The sequence below is a fragment of the Aulonocara stuartgranti genome, assembly GCF_965226115.1.
Source record: "Aulonocara stuartgranti genome assembly, chromosome: 11".
In the NCBI taxonomy this organism is placed as follows: domain Eukaryota; kingdom Metazoa; phylum Chordata; class Actinopteri; order Cichliformes; family Cichlidae; genus Aulonocara; species Aulonocara stuartgranti.
This window is the reverse complement of record NC_138947.1, coordinates 21,963,118-21,984,855: the sequence shown is the minus strand read 5'-3', so window position 1 is coordinate 21,984,855 and position 21,738 is coordinate 21,963,118. Positions and strand designations below refer to the sequence as shown.

The 21,738-nt window shown below is 40.0% G+C and overlaps 1 long non-coding RNA gene across 1 annotated transcript; it reads right to left on the bottom strand.

Annotated features, from left to right (window-relative positions):
- Positions 1-73: 73 nt before the first annotated feature.
- LOC309716879 lies at positions 74-1,786 on the bottom strand. Its single transcript, XR_014279530.1, has 2 exons — positions 347-1,786; positions 74-268 (listed from the first exon to the last, which is right to left on the bottom strand). It is a non-coding gene; the product is annotated as an uncharacterized lncRNA (long non-coding RNA).
- Between the last annotated feature and the right edge of the window lie 19,952 nt (positions 1,787-21,738).

Below are 21,738 nucleotides of genomic sequence, written 5' to 3'. Positions count from 1 at the left end.
TTTCTGTGGATGTCACGGGCTGCGATGGCAGACCGTGGAGTGACAGTGAAAGCAGGGCCCAAACGCGAGACTCTAAGTGAAGGACAGTGGATTTATTTACAGGAGGTGAAAAACACACAACTATATACAAAATCCCAGCACTGTGGTCCCGTGGTGATTCTCCCTGAATCCCACACAGTGCAGATGTCCGTGAGAAGTGAAAGGTGGCGACTCCAAAAAACTCCAATTCCCACACCGTGACTTTAGAGGCGTACTCCGCTCCCGATTCCTGGTAACACAAAAGGCAGAGGGTTAGCAGGGGATCTGTTTCCGCGGAGGTTACGTAAAAGCTCACGGCAGTACTGACGAGTTCTGACTCAAGGATCCAGCGTCGGCCTCAGCTCAGCTGCAGTCCTAAATGCCGTTCCTAGACGAGCGTAATCTGCTGCAGCTGGCAGAGGACGACGAGCGGCAGGTGCGGCCGTCTCTCGAGTAGACCACTTCCGGGTTTGCAGTCTCCTCAGCGAACCCACACCTCCGGAAGCTCACACAGAGACACATGGAGAGATGGCGAGCAAACCAATACAACACACGGAAAACATAAACATAAACATACACTGAAAATGCCTGAGCCCTGGGTCCCTATACCCAGGCCATGACAGTGGAATACAGCACATTACTCTTTTGCTGCTTCCTTTCAGAGCGTGTTTTGTGTCCTCCTGCCCATCAGACTGTAATGGGTATGAATATTGTAATTTCATACTGCCTCACTCTGAAGAGTCCTCTGGTTTATCTCTTTGGTTAATGGCAGTTCTTATAAAAATATCTCACAAATATGGCTTCTGTGATAACGCCGCTTGGATTTTTATCTCACAAAATCTCAAATGCCAGAAATGATCTATATTAATGACTGCACTCCTTGTTCATGACAGTGCTGTAATGTGCCAATGAATCTGTTATTGCTTCAGGGATGGCTTTACTGAAAGATGAATGAACAGACAGAATGCAAGACATCGATTTGAGTGGAGATTTAACCATAATTCTCTTGATTATAAACCTAATTATAAATTGGTCTCATCATGCACTGTCTAAATCCACACTATATATATATATATATATATATTGTAGCTGACAGCACTGGCTGTGTTTACATGCACGGAGGCTGATAATGCGGTTATTCTGGTTTTCTCCTCAAATGTCATAAATCAGAATAACGTGGTTAAGTCTGTACTCCTGCTGAGAGAAATTATGTTGTGAAGCTCTTGTGTATAAAACAGATTTTCTGCACACAGTCTTCACAGTCTTCACTGAAATGATCCATTATGGGCTAATCATTTCTAATTGGCAACCAATGTCTCCTAAACCTCTGCCCAGCCCTATCTGTAACATAAGGGTGTTGTTGTGACCATCAAAGGGACCAAAACAACTACTTTATAGATTATAATGTCTTTTCTGTGTGTTAGAGAGAACGTAACTTTCTTGAAACTGGAGGGGAACAGTTACAAAGTAACAAGTATTTCTTTGCTTAACTGATTATTTGTGGCAACAAAGACACTCTGTCACAGGTTGTCTGCGATACGTGCCGATTAAACGGGAGATCTTAACTGGAATAAGGCCAGCACTCCATGCAAGCGTGTGTGTGTGTGTGTGGGTGTGTGTATGTTCAAACGTAGCCTCTGATACTACTGAGGGTTTCCCTTTATCCCGTTCAGAAAAGTAGGTTGAAAGGGACGAGAATGTCTTCTGCCTCTAAAAATACGTGTAACTGACTGTACTAATATTCTGTTGTATTTAAGAAAATAAAGTGTTACGGTACATTCAGAAATTCTCCTATGTTGTTTGTACTGATTCTAAAGAAACTGAAATATCCAGTTTGCCAATTCTGCACCAGCCGAACAGCTGTGAAACATTTTCCTTGGGAAAGAAGCCATGTGAATATGTTTGAGGTCACGTCTGAATTTTACCTGCCAAATTTAATTTCAATGTGATGGCTGCACTTACAGCCACACAGGGGTGATATCCACCATAATAGTGTAGAGCCTTATACACAACATTGCATTCACATTTGTCTTTAAATATAGGAATTAATTTACAGGACAATTAATAACTGGTTTTGGTTTAGAATTAATTCACATATCCACATGACATTGCTTTCTAAAATAAGTGTGCACATTTTAGTTTACACTGTTATGTATGATTAATCTTTTGTTTTCTGAGTTACCTTAGTTGCAGCTGTTCCAGTCCCTTGATTGAGGAGCCGAGAGGTGGAAAAGGGGCGGAGCAAGCTTTGATGGAAAACTGCAAATTGGCTCATTCCATAACTCGGGACCATGGGGGGGATTGGAGTTCATTTTGTTAGTTTCAGTTAGGTTTTGTGTTTTACCCCTCTGTGTTTTTGTGGGCTGATCAGCCACTATTTAAGTTTCCCCTTTGTCTCTTTAAGTTAGTTTGTCTGAGTTATCGGTGGCGCCTGTGTCCGGCAGCCTCGCCTCTGTCAGTGCGCCCCAGGGCAGCTGTAGCTACAGTGTAGCTGCCATCACCAGTGTGTGATTGTGTGTGTGAATGGGTGGATGACTGAATGTGTAAAGCACTTTGGGGGTCCTTAGGGACTAGTAAAGTGCTATACAAATACAGGCCATTTACCATTTACCATTTACCATTTTACCATTTATCAGTATTGTTGTCAACTTTGAGAAGAGTTCTGTTATTTTGACCTCTTTTATGGGCCCAAGATTTGGATTCTTTTTGCATGATTTAACCAATTATGTTTAAACTGTGCCTAAGTTTCCTTCGCTGCTCGGTCCATCACTTTCAGACATTTGATTTAAATATTTTAAAGAATCATAAATGACTGAAAACTGTTTTTCTCTCACTCACTCATCGAAATATTGCAAGGTTGTTACTTTCTGTAACATGACCCAAGAAACTGACTCCAGTTCCTATTTTTATTTGTAGAATTAAGCTCTTTGTGAGTATATACTCACGGCCACGCCAGATATTAACAACTGGCCAATCACATGGCAGCAATTCAACATGTCACATGTAGGCATTGTGAAGATTACCTGCTGAAATTTAAACAAGCATCAGAATTGTGACAAAAGGTAATTTGCGTGACTCTGAACGCAGCGTGGCTGCTTGGTTTGAGTATTTCTGAAACTGCTGATCTGCTGGGATTTTCACGCACAGCCATCTCTGGGGTTTTACAGAGGATGGTCTGAAAAAGAGAAACTGTCCAGTGAGAGGTCAGAGGAGAATGCACAGGTTGCTTTGAGATGATAAGAAGAATAAGTAACCCAAATAAACACTTGTTACTACTAAGGTATGCAGCAAAGCATGTTCAACCGTGAAGCAGATGGTCTACAGCAGCAGGAAGTGGAAACTGAGGCTACAGTTTGCATGGGTTCACCAAATATTGGACAACAAAGGATTGAAAAAACATGGCCTCGTTCTGAAGTCTTGATTTCTGATTGGACTACAGGTCCTGATGGTGAATTTGGCCTAAAGATGAAAGCAGGGAAGCGTCCTGCCTTGTATTTAACAGTTTGTTGGCTGGTGATGGCAGCGTAATGGCATGGGGGATATTTTCCTGGCAAACAACAACTGAGTATCGTTAAAAAGCCACAACCTCTCTGACTAGTGTTGCCGGCTATGTCCATCCCTTTATGATCACGTCTAATATCTGCTTCCAGCTGGTTAAAGGCACTAAGTCACAAGGCTCAAACTGGTTTCTTTAAGATGATACTGAGTTGTACTCATTATCATCTGTACTCAACTGGCCTCCAGATCTCAATCCAACAGGGCACCCTTAGGACGTGGTGGAACAGGAGATTTCCATCATGGATGTGCAGATGACACATCTGCAGCAGCTGTGTGACGCTTTAATGCTAACATGAACAAAATCTGTGATGAATATTTCCAGCACCTTATTGAATCTGTGTCATGACGAATTACAGCAGTTCTGAAGGTAAAAGAGGTCAAGGTAAAATGAAGTGGACAGTAACAGTACATGTAATTCTACTGAAAGCACCAGAATACACTATGATAATATAACATAGGAAGTCTAATGAATCTGAACTACAGCTGAACTACAGCTAGTGCATGTTATTTACTGTAAAAGTAAATAACATGCACTAAAGACATAATAATATAATAATATAACATAGGAAGTATAATGAAACTGAACTACAGCTGTTGCGACTGTGAAAATAAATAACATGCACTAAAGACACATGCTCAAGGATAGTCATTTCTCAGACACACTGTACCTGCTGTCACCAGCAGAGGGCAGCCTTGTCGTTTGGTGAAAGCGGCAGTAGCCCTACAGCACACCGACTTATCTCAGGTAAAAAACCCTGAAGATGTATTGTGAGGTAACAAAATAAGCAAAAGCAAATGTTGTATTTATCATGGTTCGTGTTTTCATAGTAGGTTTTCTTTCCGCTGAAAATACTTTTCATCCCAATAACTGTAAAATAGACAGAGTTGTCCACATGAAGGTATACAGTAAAGACTGGAAAACAAATGAAAAACCCCCACTTAACTTAAAATGGCTCTTTTGTAATAAATGTAATAAATGCATGAAGACCGAAGTAATGCCGAATGGAAATTAGCTGATTAAAAACTGTTAGTAGGATTAAGAAAAACTATTGTGAGATTATAGAGTAGCTTTTTAGGCTAATACAGAACATGCTGTGGTAGAAATATGGCAATAATATCAAACAGGTGTTTTTCCTCATCTGTCCAGGGTACAGTCAAATAGGAGTAGCACACAATAACTTTCATCTTGGACACAGAGCTCTGACTGGTATCTAACTAGAAAACATTTACCAAAAAACCCCAAAATCTTTTAAGAACTGTTTTGTTATTTTCGTTACACAAGAAAAATAAATCTTTCCATTAGGGGGCACAAATGGTCTGCATATCTATTTACATCATGGATGTATAACTCCACTTTAAAATGAAATCCATCAAGGCAAGTTTTTCTTTGTTTCTTTTGAATAATTTTTGTAGATAGTGATACCCACTGTTGTAATGAAACACAAAACTCATTACAGGCCATCTGCAGCCAGGATTACTGAACAACAGTCTATGCTACCCCCTTTTGTTGAATTAAACCTTCTGTGAAAATGAATAAAACTTAATTATTGCTGCAAACATTTGCTTAATAGACTAAGAATAATATTACACGAGCAAATCTAATGTCTTACATGTAACTGTTCATCTGGAAGCAACGGCTGGAGCGGCTTCCTGCTAAGATTGGATGTGGGTGGCACATTATGGTTTATATATGCATATGTACGTTCTGTACGTGTGGATTCAGTCTCTCGGGTGTTAACACTTGTATTTATTTACATATGTCTGTATTCCAGTTTTTTTTCCCACATAAGTTTGTGTGGGTTTGCATCGCTTCGTCCTTTTGCTATTTGTCAGTAGCTTTGGTTTATGATGATTAAGCTGCATTGTACATCGTGCATTCATATGAGGGAACTATCTCATCAGGCGCATCCTTCTGTCTCTCGTCTGCCTACATGCTCACATGCATAACATTTGTACCCTGCATGAGTGGAAATTCATATCGTGAGATAATTAGAACATCTCTAAACTACGTTTTCCAGTAATGGAAAAGAATCATTGGAATTTAAGGCTGAAATGGGCTCTTGATATATCTCCCTTGGATGTGATTAATTCACAGTATTACACACTCAGACGGTCCTAAATCAAATGGCAGAGATAGTGATAATTGCCTTACAGCCTGCTTCCTGTCCTCTAACTATCAATTGCTTCCTCAGACTCCATCAATTTTCATATGCCTGCTTCTGGAGCAGCTCACCGTCTCTCTCCCGGCTTCACTCTTCTCCATTGCCTGTCTCTTTTTCTGTCTGCGAGTTGAGCTACAAAGCTATTTCTTCTCTTCTTTCCTTTTTAAATGCTTCATTTGCTTTATATGATTTGTATCAAGGTTACCAAGGCAATATGAGGTGGCCTTGGTCTCACATCATGTTTTGTAATTAAAGGTTTGACTTGCTAGAGGGAATGGCTTTGTTCAGAGTTATTAAATCACCTTCTCTTTTTGCCAGGTGACAGACAGCCAACTTCTCTCCCATCTCTCTTTTTTGATGAACCTCTTCTGTGCTGCCAGGTATTTTGTTCCCACATCCTTTGTTATTGTGGCATTTTCATATGGTCTCCTGCTTTTGTTATTACTTGGAGAAAAGCTTAGGGAAACTCACTGTGTTATGAAGGATGTAATCATATAAAGAATGGAACAATGCATTATCAGACTGTGAATTAGAAATGAGTCAAAATGGAAAATGTAATACCTGTTCTCCAGTCCCTCTAATGTACTCATAAGTAATAATGGCACGGTGCCACTGCATGTAGACGCTGCACAAGTGTCAAATATTTCTCCTCTAAAACCTAGTTTCATCATAGGTGTGTGTTTACAGTATAACCAATGGTTTATTTGAAATCATAAAAGTCTATTAAAACAAATGAAAAAAGACTTGAAATATTTAATCCGTCTTAGGCAGCGATGAGTTATTGATTTTTATCAGGAGGCCAAATGATAAACTCAGACTGTTGTGGAGGGCTGTACCAGTGAACTTAATATTAAGCAGATATTAGTTCAGCTTATTAGTGTAGCCTTCCACAACAGTTTATCATATGGCCTCCTATTAAAATGACTAACCCATCACTTTTTAGACCAATTAAATATTTCGAGTCTTTTTTTCAGTCTTTTTAATAAAGTGAAATAAGACCTGCTTAAAATTTGTTTTATTGGTGCGGCTCTCAACAACAGTCCCGGTTTCTTTTTCTTTTTTTTATTACTTGGTTTTTAATAAAGGTTTTACATATTTTTACAACAGAAAAGGAAAACAACAAACAACCAAAAACAACAATAACAAAACAAGCAGTCGACTGAAAAGCACAGCTTTTCCCCACAAAGCCAGTCCCGGTTTCTATTGTGGGAAAATTGATTTCCCATCCCTGTTCTAAAGGGAACAAGAAACACACTCTTTTGCATTCTAAAGTTCATTATTCTACCTTGTTTATGTTTTTAATTGTTTTAAATCAACACAATTGCATACTTGGTAAACATCCTCAATTTAATTAATGAGGGTTGCATCAGGAACGGCATCCCACGTATCCAGCATAAGGCACTGTGACAAATCAAATATCATAAAGCTAGCAAGACGTTAGCCTAGCTTAAAGACCGGAAACAGAGAAACTGCTCCGTCTCCTTCTTTGGGAGGTCACCAAATTGGCTTGCCAGTAGCTCTAAATCTTACAGCTAAAGTGTTTCATTTTATTAATTTAATCAGTACTTTTTTATACGTTTGCAGGTTAAACAAGATATAGTTTAAGGTTCTTGTAGGTGGCTTTTATTGTACCTTTGAGTAGTGCAGGTTAACTGGTTTCCCTGCACCACTGCGACTGAAAAAAACTGGTTCAAGTTTCACATGACGGATGGGAGCACTATTCCTCATCCTATAGCTCAAAATAAACAAATCAGCATTTTTCCCATAATGTTTTTGGCTTAAATTGTGCAGTCACTCATCAGATGGTCACATCTGGAAACAGACGTGGACAGAGAAAATGTGCCATAGCATAGTTTTATTACTCATAAGCAGGTTACTACAGCAACATGTTCTCACTCCCAAAGCGTAATATGTTACGCAATGTGCCAAATCGTTGGTATGTTATGCTTTCGGCCACTCAACACATTCCTATGTTATGCGTGGGGAAATAGGAGGAAACATGAGAACTGAACTGAATCGCTTTGGAAAACACTGTCTAACACTGTCTAACACGATTAGGACTGTGGTTAAGGTTAGGGATTAAGGTTATGTATAGGGTTAGGTTTTAGCTTAGGGTTAGGGAGAGAACATGTGTCATTCTATTGGATTCCATCCACAATCGGGCACGTATCAGGACGGGTACCTTTCGCGTTCCTATGGGACTCCTTGGGACCTGACAAATCGTTGGTATGTTTCGTGTATCCAATCTAGATTACACCACCAAAAGACTACAACCTACTGACATTTAAAATATGGAGCTTTACAAAGAACCCAAAGGCAGTGTACACACAGTGATAGACTGATGAGACCACTCTGTAATTGGCTAACGACATCATTTATAAGTTGTAAGTTCAGAAAGCTGTTTTCCCTTAGACTTCTAAAGGACCCAGAGTCTTTTTCCAACAACAGCTTTCTCCATCTGATGGCCTTCAGATAAAGTGCAAGTTTAAAACACTTGCGCATCGCCTGCTGTGTCAAAGCATAAATTTGCACCGTTAGTCAGATATTTACTTTAATAATAATAATAATAATGGATTGGATCCATTACTTTACTCTCATATGTTTTTATATATAGTGTCACAAAAAATTGACTACTATATACTGTACTTTGAGTACCATGATGATGAAATCATTTTCTGGGTTTTTAAAGATTAGTCTGGATGCGGATTAGAAAATTTCTTTTTTTTTTTTTTTACATTACTTTACTTTAGCCCAGTATGCACAGCTCTATTCTTGTCCTTAATAGCGCTTTCTGCACTGTGTTGAATGTCACTGTGTTCCAGCGTTCAGTAATTTAATGTACTTTACAGTGTTTATTCTGGTATTTCTAAGAATGTCTGCCGTTTTTCCTCATCAGTCACCCTACTGTGTATTGGTAAGCAGACTGTGGTAGACAGATAAAGACTGTAAGAATAAAAAGCATACAATATAGATAACAGAGTTGATGAAGCAAGCTTTAAAAGCAATTGTGAGGCTGATGATCCTTCTAAAGTTACACAGTGACTATGTAACTGGCAATGAGAGGCACTGGCTCATTGTGTACTTAAATGCTAATACACTCACCACTAAAACAGAATCCAAAAATAAGTCTCTTTATTTTAATAATCACACAGACACTGCATTGTCCTTGCTAACACTGATAGATATATATTGGAGCACCTCTTCTCCAACACTGTCAGAATATAATATTAGCCTCATAGATTCTGTCTCTTCTAAATGAGACACTTCTTACCTCCTCTTCATCTTTGCAGTTGCCTTGATGCTACTTGCTTCACCAATCAGCTCGCCCACTGATCGGGCCTATTCATCATGAGCTAGTTGAGGAGATACTGGGGGCTGGGAGAGGTGAGGAAGAAGCACGTATGTCCTATCTGAAGGTCTCTCCTTCTCTTGCCAGAATCCGGAGCCGCTCAAGGATAATGAATTCCCCCCTTCGACCCTTTAACCTCTCTGTATACAGCTGGGTTACAGACTCCAAACACATTATACCCAGATAACCAGCAAGTGGGAAACTTTGAGATGCCTGGACTCTGTGTTTTTGCTCACAGCGGGCTTGCGCTAGAGCTGCTTAGGGGGTATATAGACTTATTTTGTGGGTGTTATTGTTTGAATAACCTTTTGCTCAGAGTGGAGTTGAGATATGACAGCCCATACTTCATGCTTCTGCAGCGCAATTACTTTACTGCAACCTAAATCGTGCCGTCCGTTATTGGCTGTAATGTTTGCAATACCTTTGCGGTGTCACAATTATAATCACTTGATTTGTTACTTTTGGAGGTTGTCAGCTCGCGGTAAAGGCTGTACGCACAACACTGGAATGTGGCCACAGTGTGTGTGTCAGCATGGCTTATTTAAATGATGAATAGAATATGCAGTTGCTTATGTTTCAAACTAGATATCAAACACACACTTAATGTATCTTCTCACTTCTTATTTTCCCACCAGAGAGTCTATATGTTCCATTTCTGAAAACCCATCACCTGCCAAAGAGTCCTCCCTTCCTCTTCCTCCCCATCACAGCACAAAGTATGAATTTTCTCAAAAGACTCCAGATGGCTCGGGATCATTTTGTTGTGGCCCATCTGCATGCTTCCTCTGCCGATCTCTGTTCCTTCATACGCGGTATTTAATTACACATGCACCTGCAGCGCTGGTTTCAATTTTCAGACGGAAGTACGAACAGGCTTTTCACGCTTGTTGCTATAGAAAATGAGAAGCCATTTCAAGTTTCTCTGCAGTCGCTGCTGTTAATATCTTTAGGGTTTTCTATACTGTAAATTACTGTTGAAGAGTTCTTATGATGGATTGGTTAAAATGACTTCCTTTTTCCTCTCAGTGAATGATGAAAGTCTCGGGCAAGACAGAGCAATGCTCTTTCTGTAGATGATTGGAGTTATCTGTTTTCAGCGATAACTTGAAATGTAATTCTTGGATTATGCAACTGGATGGGCTCAGTTATTGTTGTGACTTTTTCAGGGATTACATCCACACTGAGGATTAGTAGCAAAATTGTTAAATTGAATTTTGGGAAGGTACAGAGATGATAAAGGCAAATATTGCTATGTGGCACATTGCCTCAGCATTGCTAAATACACTCGCTCTTGTTCAAAGAGCAGGAGACCCAAGAGCCGCTTGAAACTGGAAACCTTCTCTTATCCCCCTTTTTACAGTCTTAACCGGCTTAGTCAGCAACAGCTGAGCAACCAAAGAATGACGGATGTTGTGTTTTCGATTGTTAGGCCTTGCATTAAATATATACGTAAAGCTTACAAGGATGCACTGCACTGTTGGACTGTCAAACTCATCAGCAGCTCTGTGTTTTCAGGCTTTGTAATAACCATGGATCCGGTGACTCACCAGCGACACAGAATCTGAGGAGTTCTTTAGCCTCTGTTGTTCTGGTTTCATGCCATTTTTCTAATACTTTGCTCTCATTTACCTATTCGTCAAACCATTTCCATATATGCATTAAAAAGGAGACACATCAGCGAAAGACAAGCTTGGGTATAAATGAAAAGATTGTTGCTGTCATAAGGTATGATGTGTCAGAGACTTAGTTGGTTCAAAAGTATATCTTTTTTGCATGTTAAAGCATCAATACTGCAATTTCTTGTTCTCATAAATTCAAATTTTGGAGACCAGAAGAAATAAAAAAAGCAAAAAACAGTTGTTTTTATTTTACTTAAATATGTTGGCCAGCAACACAACTCCAGATGAATATTGTGTTATAGGTTTGGCTGCAGAGCAACAAAGATGGAGAAAACAAATAACCAGGCAGGGCTCACAAAACGTTTCTGCCTGTTGTTACCTAACATCAGTGATCCTGGATAATAGATACAGGCAAGAGTCGTGTAATAGAAAGTCTATAATAATGCAGTTTTTCTTTTAAAAAGTGATTAAATGTGAATTTAATGATCTTGATTTCCAATGACAAAGATTACTTTTCTTTGAAGTGGATTAGTGTAACAAAGTATCTGCCTTTGATTCAACTTCCTGTTTTGACCTGCCCTGAAGATGAGGTGATTAATCCCGGTTATGTGCCCTTATCCCAGCTCCTATTTTCTCAAAACTGATTGCAAATCTTTAGTTTGAGTTTTGTCCATATGTGTTGCTGTTTTTGTTAAAAAAAATATGTTCTTTGTAAATCGCTATGACAAAGAAACGACTACATCAGAGGGCCCGGTGGCGCCAATGTCTGGCAGCCTCGCCTCTGTCAGTGCGCCCCAGGGCAGCTGTGGCTACAATGTACAGTGGGGCAAAAAAGTATTTAGTCAGCCACCGATTGTGCAAGTTCCCCCACCTAAAATGATGACAGAGGTCAGTAATTTGCACCAGAGGTACACTTCAACTGTGAGAGACAGAATGTGAAAAAAAAAATCCATGAATCCACATGGTAGGATTTGTAAATAATTTATTCGTAAATCAGGGTGGAAAATAAGTATTTGGTCAATAACAAAAATACAACTCAATACTTTGTAACATAACCTTTGTTGGCAATAACAGAGGTCAAACGTTTACTATAGGTCTTTACCAGGTTTGCACACACAGTAGCTGGTATTTTGGCCCATTCCTCCATGCAGATCTTCTCGAGAGCAGTGATGTTTTGGGGCTGTCGCCGAGCAACACGGACTTTCAACTCCTGCCACAGATTTTCTATGGGGTTGAGGTCTGGAGACTGGCTAGGCCACTCCAGGACTTTCAAATGCTTCTTACGGAGCCACTCCTTTGTTGCCCGGGCGGTGTGTTTTGGATCATTGTCATGTTGAAGACCCAGCCTCATTTCATCTTCAAAGTTCTCACTGATGGAAGGAGGTTTTGGCTCAAAATCTCACGATACATGGCCCCATTCATTCTGTCCTTAACACGGATCAGTCGTCCTGTCCCCTTGGCAGAAAAACAGCCCCATAGCATGATGTTTCCACCCCCATGCTTCACAGTAGGTATGGTGTTCTTGGGATGCAACTCAGTATTCTTCGTCCTCCAAACACGACGAGTTGAGTTTATACCAAAAAGTTCTACTTTGGTTTCATCTGACCACATGACATTCTCCCAATCCTCTGCTGTATCATCCATGTGCTCTCTGGCAAACTTCAGACGGGCCTGGACATGCACTGGCTTCAGCAGCGGAACACGTCTGGCACTGTGGGATTTGATTCCCTGCCGTTGTAGTGTGTTACTGATGGTGACCTTTGTTACTTTGGTCCCAGCTCTCTGCAGGTCATTCACCAGGTCCCCCCGTGTGGTTCTGGGATCTTTGCTCACCGTTCTCATGATCATTTTGACCCCACGGGATGAGATCTTGCGTGGAGCCCCAGATCGAGGGAGATTATCAGTGGTCTTGTATGTCTTCCATTTTCTGATGATTGCTCCCACAGTTGATTTTTTCACACCAAGTTGCTTGCCTATTGTAGATTCACTCTTCCCAGTCTGGTGCAGGTCTACAATACTTTTCCTGGTGTCCTTCGAAAGCTCTTTGGTCTTGGCCATGGCGGAGTTTGGAGTCTGACTGTTTGAGGCTGTGGACAGGTGTCTTTTATACAGATGATGAGTTCAAACAGGTGCCATTCATACAGGTAACGAGTGGGGGACAGAAAAGCTTCTTACAGAAGACGTTACAGGTCTGTGAGAGCCAGAGATTTTCCTTGTTTGAGGTGACCAAATACTTATTTTCCACCCTAATTTACGAATAAATTCTTTACAAATCCTACCATGTGAATTCATGGATTTTTCTTTCACATTCTGTCTCTCACAGTTGAAGTGTACCTCTGGTGCAAATTACTGACCTCTGTCATCATTTTAAGTGGGGGGACTTGCACAATCAGTGGCTGACTAAATACTTTTTTGCCCCACTGTAGCTGCCATCACCAGTGTGTGAATGTGTGTGTGAATGGATGAATGATTGAATGTAGTGTAAAGCTCTTTGGGGTCCTTAGGGACTATGTAAAGGCCATTTACCATTTTACATACATCAGAGTAAAACAGCAAAACACCATGTAAGGGGAAATTTGGGGTTTTATTTACAGATCCATAATAGTTTTGTTATTCAAACCTTAGGATATCAGAAATTAAGACCTTTCTTTGTTGAAGGACCCACAATAGTCTAAACCCCCAAGTCCCTGCGTACATGTAAGATGTTCACTTTCTTATCTGTCGAGGAGTCGAGCTGGGAGTATTAACGAAACGATTGTGACGATATAGGAAAGAAGAGAACCTCCCTGCCCATCAGTCTGAAACAATACATATAATGCGATGAGTGTATCTTGACAAAATCTAAATAGAAATGTCTGTGGGAAAACAAGAAATGGTTGGAGGAAGTGGCTGTGGTTTGGAACTCCCAGCTCTGTGAGGCTGATAGATGGCTCTCAGCCCAACAACACTGCCACAATGACTAAATCACAGGGAGGAGGGACACGGCTGATAAAAACTCTGGGACTGTCACACTGTTTCTGATTAAGGTTTTCTTCCAGCCCCTCTGTTGTGTGAAAGCAGTACTTTTACACTTGCTGTGAGACTTTTTAGAGAGATGCCCGGGGGTCGTGAAGAACCTCCTTCTGATCCTAATTAACATGAGCAGTAGTTCTGTGAGAGTATGACAAAGTGGGGAACGTGACCTGTATTTAACATGTTTTTTAGGCGAATATCAATGTCGAGTGTGTACAAAGGATTTTAGGTAAAAGTATTGATACGACCACCTAGTTTCATCTAATTTCTCTTTTGTTAAGGGGCTAAATATAAACACATAAAAACAGGAGTTAGCCTTTTAAGGTCTGTAATAAACATGTTGTGTAATTGCTGATAGATGTATGTAAAGTTTGGCCGCATTCCATTTGCAACCAATCTGAAGATTAGAGATGTTGAGTGGAATTGATGCCAGTCCACAGAAACGCAAAAGAAAAAACCCCATCTGTAGATCTTCTGAAAGGCAGATGATATGCTCACTTCAAATAAATTCCTGCTCTGAAGATAACAGCGGTTTGCATTTTTTGTTGGAAACTCAGGTGTACTTTATAAGAAAATGCCCTTGAAAAGGACCACCAATGTATTTTAGGCTACATGAAGTGCGACTCTTTGTGGTTTAAGAAGCGCACACCCACATGCACTTGTGAGTCAGCCCGCTTTGCTAAAGCAGTCAGTTAAATTAAACTTGGCAGCAACAATTTTAAGATTATGTAGATTTTAAAAAACCTAGTATCTGTGTTTAAAAAAAAAAGTTTTTTTGTTGTCCCTCCAAAATGAGCATGAAGAATATAAACACTACATACAAATTATACACTCTTGCTGGCAAGAAAATGCCCTGCAATTTAAAATAAAGTTGTCTGCTATATGTAGACAGACATCGGTTCCTACTTTGAGTTAGCTACTTTTTTTAATGCTTGAAGGATTCATAGATCAGTGTTGAGTGACCTATGAAATCAGTTGGCTTAACAAGCAAAAAACATTTCTCACAACTGAACATAAAAACATGAAAAAACAGCAAATGTCCAAAGAAAAATGATAAAAAGACCTTCAGGATGCCTTGAGAACTATCATTAAATACCACTTTTAAAACAATTACAAGAAAGTCTGGGTCCTGAGATGCAAAGTTACTGTTGCACAGTACTATAATTAAATATAACAAATGCTCAATGTAAAATCTTTCAAATAGATTGAATAGCAAACCAAAAAAAGATGTTTTCTCTCTATAGTGCATTACATTGGAAGTCTCTAGTGAAATGTTATTCAGATTCCTTTATATGTAGGACATAAGCTTGTGTCCTTGTGTGAGTTCAGTCTTACAGATCTGCCGAGCAGCTAAATCTGAAAACACTATACCTCACAGTGTAAGCGATCACTATAACGGATGAAGGTCATAGTTTCCAAGAACACTAAATGGATGCACATGCTGAGCATGGATTTTGAGCTATCACAGAGTTGTAAACAAAGACTGGCTCCAAAACGAATCTGTAATGCTTTCAATTTCTTTAAACGGACAAACTACTGATATCAAGACCAGTTTAATCAGCACATGAGAGCAGTTTTCAAAAACTCTTATGTTTCTGAGCTCTGAGGGGAGCTTTTCAAGGTGATGCAACAGTGACGGCATCGGGGTTATCTCAGCTTGGACTTAAGAACTGATATTTTAAGAGTCAGACACTTGAGGAGTTGTTTTGAAACATGCATACACCTGTTGATCTACATTGTTGCACATGTAAAATAGTGAAATTCAGATTTACACTAATTTAGAGGTGATTTTTTTGGATGCATGAGCTGCCAAAAATTGTTGGAATATCATTTTCCTTTTGCTCACCCAGCTGCAAGATAATAAAGACATACATTCAGAGATATTCAGAGTCGGTGTCTGGCAATCTTTCGATTTGGCTCCTGTCTTTCTTTTGATTCACAATAAAAGCTCCTGAGTTTACAGCTGTGAGAACAACAGGCTTGGTCAATTCTATTTTTCATGGCTTAAATCTGGATGTTGTAAATGATCAGATTGCGGTGTAGTTCAGACGTGCCCGTCACACCCGTGGCCGCCACCCAAAAGCCCAAACTCGAGTATATGTAAGCACAGATGGTAATGCAGTTGGAACACATATACAGAGCAAATATAAGCATATTAAACCAAGTGAATGAGAGGAAGAACAGATGCTGTATTAATTTACTTGCTGTTAATCCAATACTCAGTGGCATGCCACACACTCCCCTCAGCACGAAGGTCTGCTGACACAGAATTGGTATTCTTCTGCAGGCACAACTTTCAGGGGTAAATATTTATAGAGGGGACTGGCATGAGGTGATAAGGAGTAGGGGTTCATTCATGATAACGCGGGGGGAATTTACACAGAATATTTAATCAAGCACTAGTTTATATCTCGGGGACAATAATGTTTCAAAGCTTTTAAAGGCCTACCTTGAAGCGTTTTGGCAAAGGTCAAGGAGGATTTCTACAAAGTTTTATTCACCCTAGAGCTCAGTGCTATTTAGGGGCTGCATTCATAGTCTTGTAATAATCACTGACAAAAAAAAAGAAAAACGCAGAATATTTGTCCCAGAATACATTGTGCTGTGGGCTTACTGCTGAGCATAAAAAGCTATCTGAATGCACACAACATGGAAAATAAAAAGCAAACTTGCAGCTGCATATTCTGATATGGAAATATCACAGAAAGAGTTGTATTATGTTTGCTCCTACCTCATTCCTTCAAAACAACAATTTTGCCTGTTTTTGACTTTGGCCCTGAGCTATTGTGTGCAAAAGGATGATTAAAAAAAAACCCGTCATGCTAACAACAGCAATTTCCAAACTGCTGGTACTGTGAATCCATCCTCTGTGCAATGCTTAACTTGTGAATCTTTGTTTGCCATTTCAGTTACCATTTCTAATACCTCTCCTAATATGATACTCATCTTCAGCATTCACAAGGTGTGACAGAGAACACAGAACTTATGCAGGAACAGGAATCAATACATAATTCAGACAACAAGGCCTGAAGCGCTTATATTCACATCTGAATGAGACTTCAGTTAATAGTTTTACTTCTAAGAGCAAAAACGAAGTCCTGGTGTGAGCACAGAAGCTATTCAAGTGGCTGGCTCTCAGTAGGTCAAATTGCAGCCTCTCTTTCAAAACTCGGAATAAATTGTTTGCAACACAATATGTTTATACGCTAAAATAATCTGTTATCTGAACGTATAAAAACAACCTGACGGGTCAGATAATGAGCAAATAGGTTGTTTGATGAAGCTGTTATGTGGTGACAAATGTTGCTACATTTTAAAGTTAAGCAACCCCCAACGGGAGTGTGAATAATTGCATATAAAATATGCACTGGCTATATCACCTTCTGATGGGCTCAGAAATCTGGAAGCCCGAAATAAAGCTTCTAACACTGCTGGTGTCATATATTTTAAACAAATGTGTAATCAGATTACAGTTATTAATCAAGTGATATTGTTATGTCAAACATAACAAGCATAAGAAGAAACATGTTTTGTGCAGCAGTTGCTTGACCTCATATCTTGCAGGTTATAGGACAAAATGCACTTTTTATTGATTACCCAGAAAGAAGGGCATGAGAAAGAGAAGAGACAACAATTCACCCGTCCCTTTGGCACCCTAACCATTACTTCTATGCCTAAATCTCACCTAACACCAAATAGATACGAAGCAAACAGTAACTGGAAGCAAATGTGTAGTCTCAGACAGGAACTCAACTCAAAGATACTAATTTTGCAGGTCTTTTTAATCACTAATGTATGTCATTCCAAGGCTCTGACATCAGTTGTGATAGTAGTAATATGATCGATTAATTGGTGGAAATGCAGTCTGTGGAAAAAGCAACCTAGGGTAGGCTTACACAATGTTTTGCTTCAATATAAACAACTTAACAGAATATTGATACTCAATCAACTGTAGCCCATAGAGCCAAGAACTGTTTATCTAATGATACTCTAAATCTATAATGAATTATTCCATAGGACAGCAGGGTGGTGCGGTGGTCAGTACCGTCTCCTCACAGCAAGAAGGCTCTGGGTTTGAATCTGACCACATGTGCCCCACATTTCATGCCAGTAATAAGGCCCACAGTGACTGCTTGCACTGGCATGAGATGGCATGACTCTATTCCTAACTCTGTTGGAATACTGGAAGTAGGCATACTATATACACGTTAGACATACTGAAGCAGTGTATCTAATCACAGTTAAGCTATGATACCTTTTCAGTGCATTGGTGATGTTCTTTTACACATAGTTCTGTATGTAAGGAGTGTGCTGCACCTTACTGTAAAGACAACCACAAATACAACAAAAAGCCTGTGCTTTCAGTTACAGCACACCACAATAACTCTGTATAGCCATGAGTGTATCTGCTGCTGTATTACCGGGGCTTCCAAAAGTTGTTCAACTAACTGAAAAATAGTTTAACCAGGAAAATGTTAAGTGTGAGGCAGAATGAGCTTTAAAATCTTTTCAAAGGAGATGCTTGGCAGCAAGGACCTCAATGTGACAGATGGCTGAGGGAGGTGAGGGAATAGAGGAGAGCACCAGATCAGACCTGATTCAGGATTGCAGGATTGGAGAGAGTTGGAGTTGGAGAGCGAGTTCTTGGATCTCAGGATGAAAAATAGGCGATGAGAGGAGGGACGGCAGGACTGGCTCCAAACATGAATCATGTAACTTTAATGACAGTTTGGAGCATCATGACACAGCGAAGTCTTTCTAGTGCTTTCAACGACTTTCCACAATCACGAGGCATTGCATTAAGATGCACTCAGTGAAGTGCATTGTTACGCTTAATTTCGTTCTCATGTTGAGCCTTGTGATGAGTAGAATTTTTTCCTTCACATCTTGAACTTGGGTCATTCTTATTTGCATGCAATTAAGAATTTAGATGTGCAAAGAACATGGCTGCTTGATGTCGTACGCGCTTACAGGAGGCTTCCCACAAATGTTATGGGCAGACCTAGCAAAGTGAAGCCTTTTTGGCGACTTAATTAACCCTAATCATGCTTGTATTGTGCCCTGGTTAGTGTAAATGGCACTGCTTGGGGAGAAGCATGCAAGTGCAAATGAGTTGGTAAAAGCCTCACGATGAGCCACAATTTGGATTACAGTAATGGATAATTATAAAAATGCAGGTTGGAGTGAAAATGTCGAGCGTTGAAACACGCTTCGTTAATAGTCGTGCTCGCATAGTCAGTCGTAAATGGTCTTATTTTTTACTAAAGCTGTAAAATTATACTTTGTTAACTGCAAGGCTTCAAACATCTTTTAACAGCAGGAGGAACAAACACTGATCTAAACTGTTCCCTCTGCAGATTTCTTGGTTTGGGGCAGCATTCTCTCTTCTTCTTGGCATGGCGCTCTTGACCCAGGAGCCAGGCTTAATGAGCGTAGTGGTTCATCTGTTTTTCAACATTCAACACTTAACACCATCTGTTGTGCTTAAGTACTACCCACCCGCAGGTCCAAACCCACCACCTGATTTTCTAACAGCGCCGCGCTGCCCACCCCCCCATCCTCTCATCCTCTCGCTGCTCCTGAGGGAGTCTGTGTTTCAGGCTCCAGGTTGGTGGATAGAATGTGTCCAATCTTTCTGGTGCACTGGGTATTCAATCTTGTCTTTTTTTTCTCCATCTGTCTTTCTCCCACTCTGATGATCTCGGCAGCCTCTCCGAGCTTTATCTTTTAGAGGGAAGCAGCTATCTGCATCATCATCCTCCCTTTGTAAATTGTTTTTTTTTTCTCCCCACACCTCCTCTGACTTGTTGTAAGCCATCAGTATGATTTAGTGAGCGATGCTTCACTGGCTTTAGTATCGCTGTAGTGAATCAAAAGAAAACTAACAAGGAGGGCAGCAATGTGAATATGTCTTTCTTCTCTGCTAAAATATGAGGTGTCATGCAAGTTTTAGGGCGAAGATGGGAACAAAGGTGTACTTAGTGTGCATCCAGCAAGTGTGAATATGGCAAAGTACCAAAAAAGATGAAAACACCCATGTGTTTATTGGTAAAGGCATGACAATATTTGGAGCATTATATACAGAACAGACCTTCACGTATAGTTTTAAACTCTTGTTGTTCGTCACTGAGACGTTTACTGGTGAGGTCAACAGTCATACATATAAGGATGATTAATTTAATCTAACTGTTGTAATTTCATTCATGTCAGGCACGACCTGGGGTGTATAGGTCATAATGGTTGAGCTCATTCATCCTAACAGAGTGCAAAATTTTACTTTAGATGACTTAGTGAATATAAATATGAGCGATGTACTGAAAGTGCCTGCTTGGAAGTATAATGAAGCCTCTTCTGTACCGCTGCAAGACAGACCTGCATCATCTCAGTGCAACAACTTCATCATCTGCTGCATCTGAAGCTGAAATACTTAATAGGCAGTGTAGAGATATATGCAAATACTCTTCCCAAAACTCCAAACTCCTGTTTCTACATTATAGTACATTATATACTATAGTATAGAAGTGATCATATACTACATTGCCGTGGATTTCCACTAATTGCGGTGCCAGTTTGTTCTTTTTTTTAATATGCATATGATATCTGGCCTTCATTTAGCCTCAAACCTGTAAAGTTTTGTGATCAACAGAGTCTGTCCAGGTGCCATATACCATCAGCCAACACATTAAAACCACTGATATGTGAAGTGAACTGATCATCATCATATGCAATGTTCTGCTGGGAAACCTTTCCACTTATATTGATGGTATTGTGACATTTGAAACATTACTGTAGACCAAGCACAGCCCTTCCATTGCAGTGCCAATCCACCATCAGGAGCATAAAAAACATCCTTAGGTGTTGACTTGACCTCCAAACTCCTCAGATTCCAATTCAGAGCATTCACAGGGGTTCTGCATCAAGCCTGATCCATAAAAGACCCCCTGCAAAACCCACAAGACCTAAAATGTCTATGCACACACAGGGCAATATGAGGGAGACCTACATTATTAAGCAGGTGGCTTTAAGTGTACATAGACACCTGTTAAAGTGCTTAAATCCAGCTTTGTTATAGACCTTCTGCAGCATGTGTCTCATTTAGCCACAGTAGCACACACACACACACACACACACACACACACACACACACACACACACACACACACACACACACACACACACACACACAAGATGAAAATAATACTAGCCCTGCTGTCCCAGCTGGTAACTAGCTGACAGATAAGAAGTTGTCTTTCAATCACACAACATATCAAAAAGTTACCCAGTTGGCATGGAAACAGAGAATTTCTGTTTTTCCGAGCGCTTCCACAGACTTCTTGTCCAGGTTATCTGAAAAGTTGGGATTGACATCAGCTAGCAAAGACATGTTACTTTTGGAGTTTCTGATTCTTTCCATGTAAAAACACTGTAAAAAACTTTATCAAACAGTCAATGGTAACTATGCTTGTTTGGGTCAGTTTAACTGTGGTCCTTAGTCACACTGAAATGTGGCTCAAACAACAAATGTTACATGATAATACACCCTCTCAGTCCATGTAAACCTTACTTCACAGTCATGCTGGCACTTTCCACTTCATGGTAGTCTTGAGTCTGGCTGGTTCCTGAGTTGGTCCTGAAGATCCTAACCAATTTCCTTTCATCTGAGGGAGACAGTTTGGGTCTTCTTCCAGAACTTGGTAAAGTGGTGACACGTCTGAACACCTTGTGCTTGAGTACAGTTGTTTGAGCCAATAATCTTGGAGTCTGCAGTTGTTTAGGTGGAATTATGGACTCAAATGCAGATTTGAAGAGTAGAGAGGAATAACATGGAAACTAACTTTCATTTTGGCAAACAGAAAATCCAAATAACTGTGAATAACTAAAGTCCAGCTAGCGGGCAAGCAGAAAAAACAGTATGACCCAACAAAGGCCAAAGGCAAACTGAGGGCTTAATACAGGCAGTCAACTGCCTAAACAAAAAACTTAACAAAAACTAGATAGCAAAACTAATGAAACTCAAAAT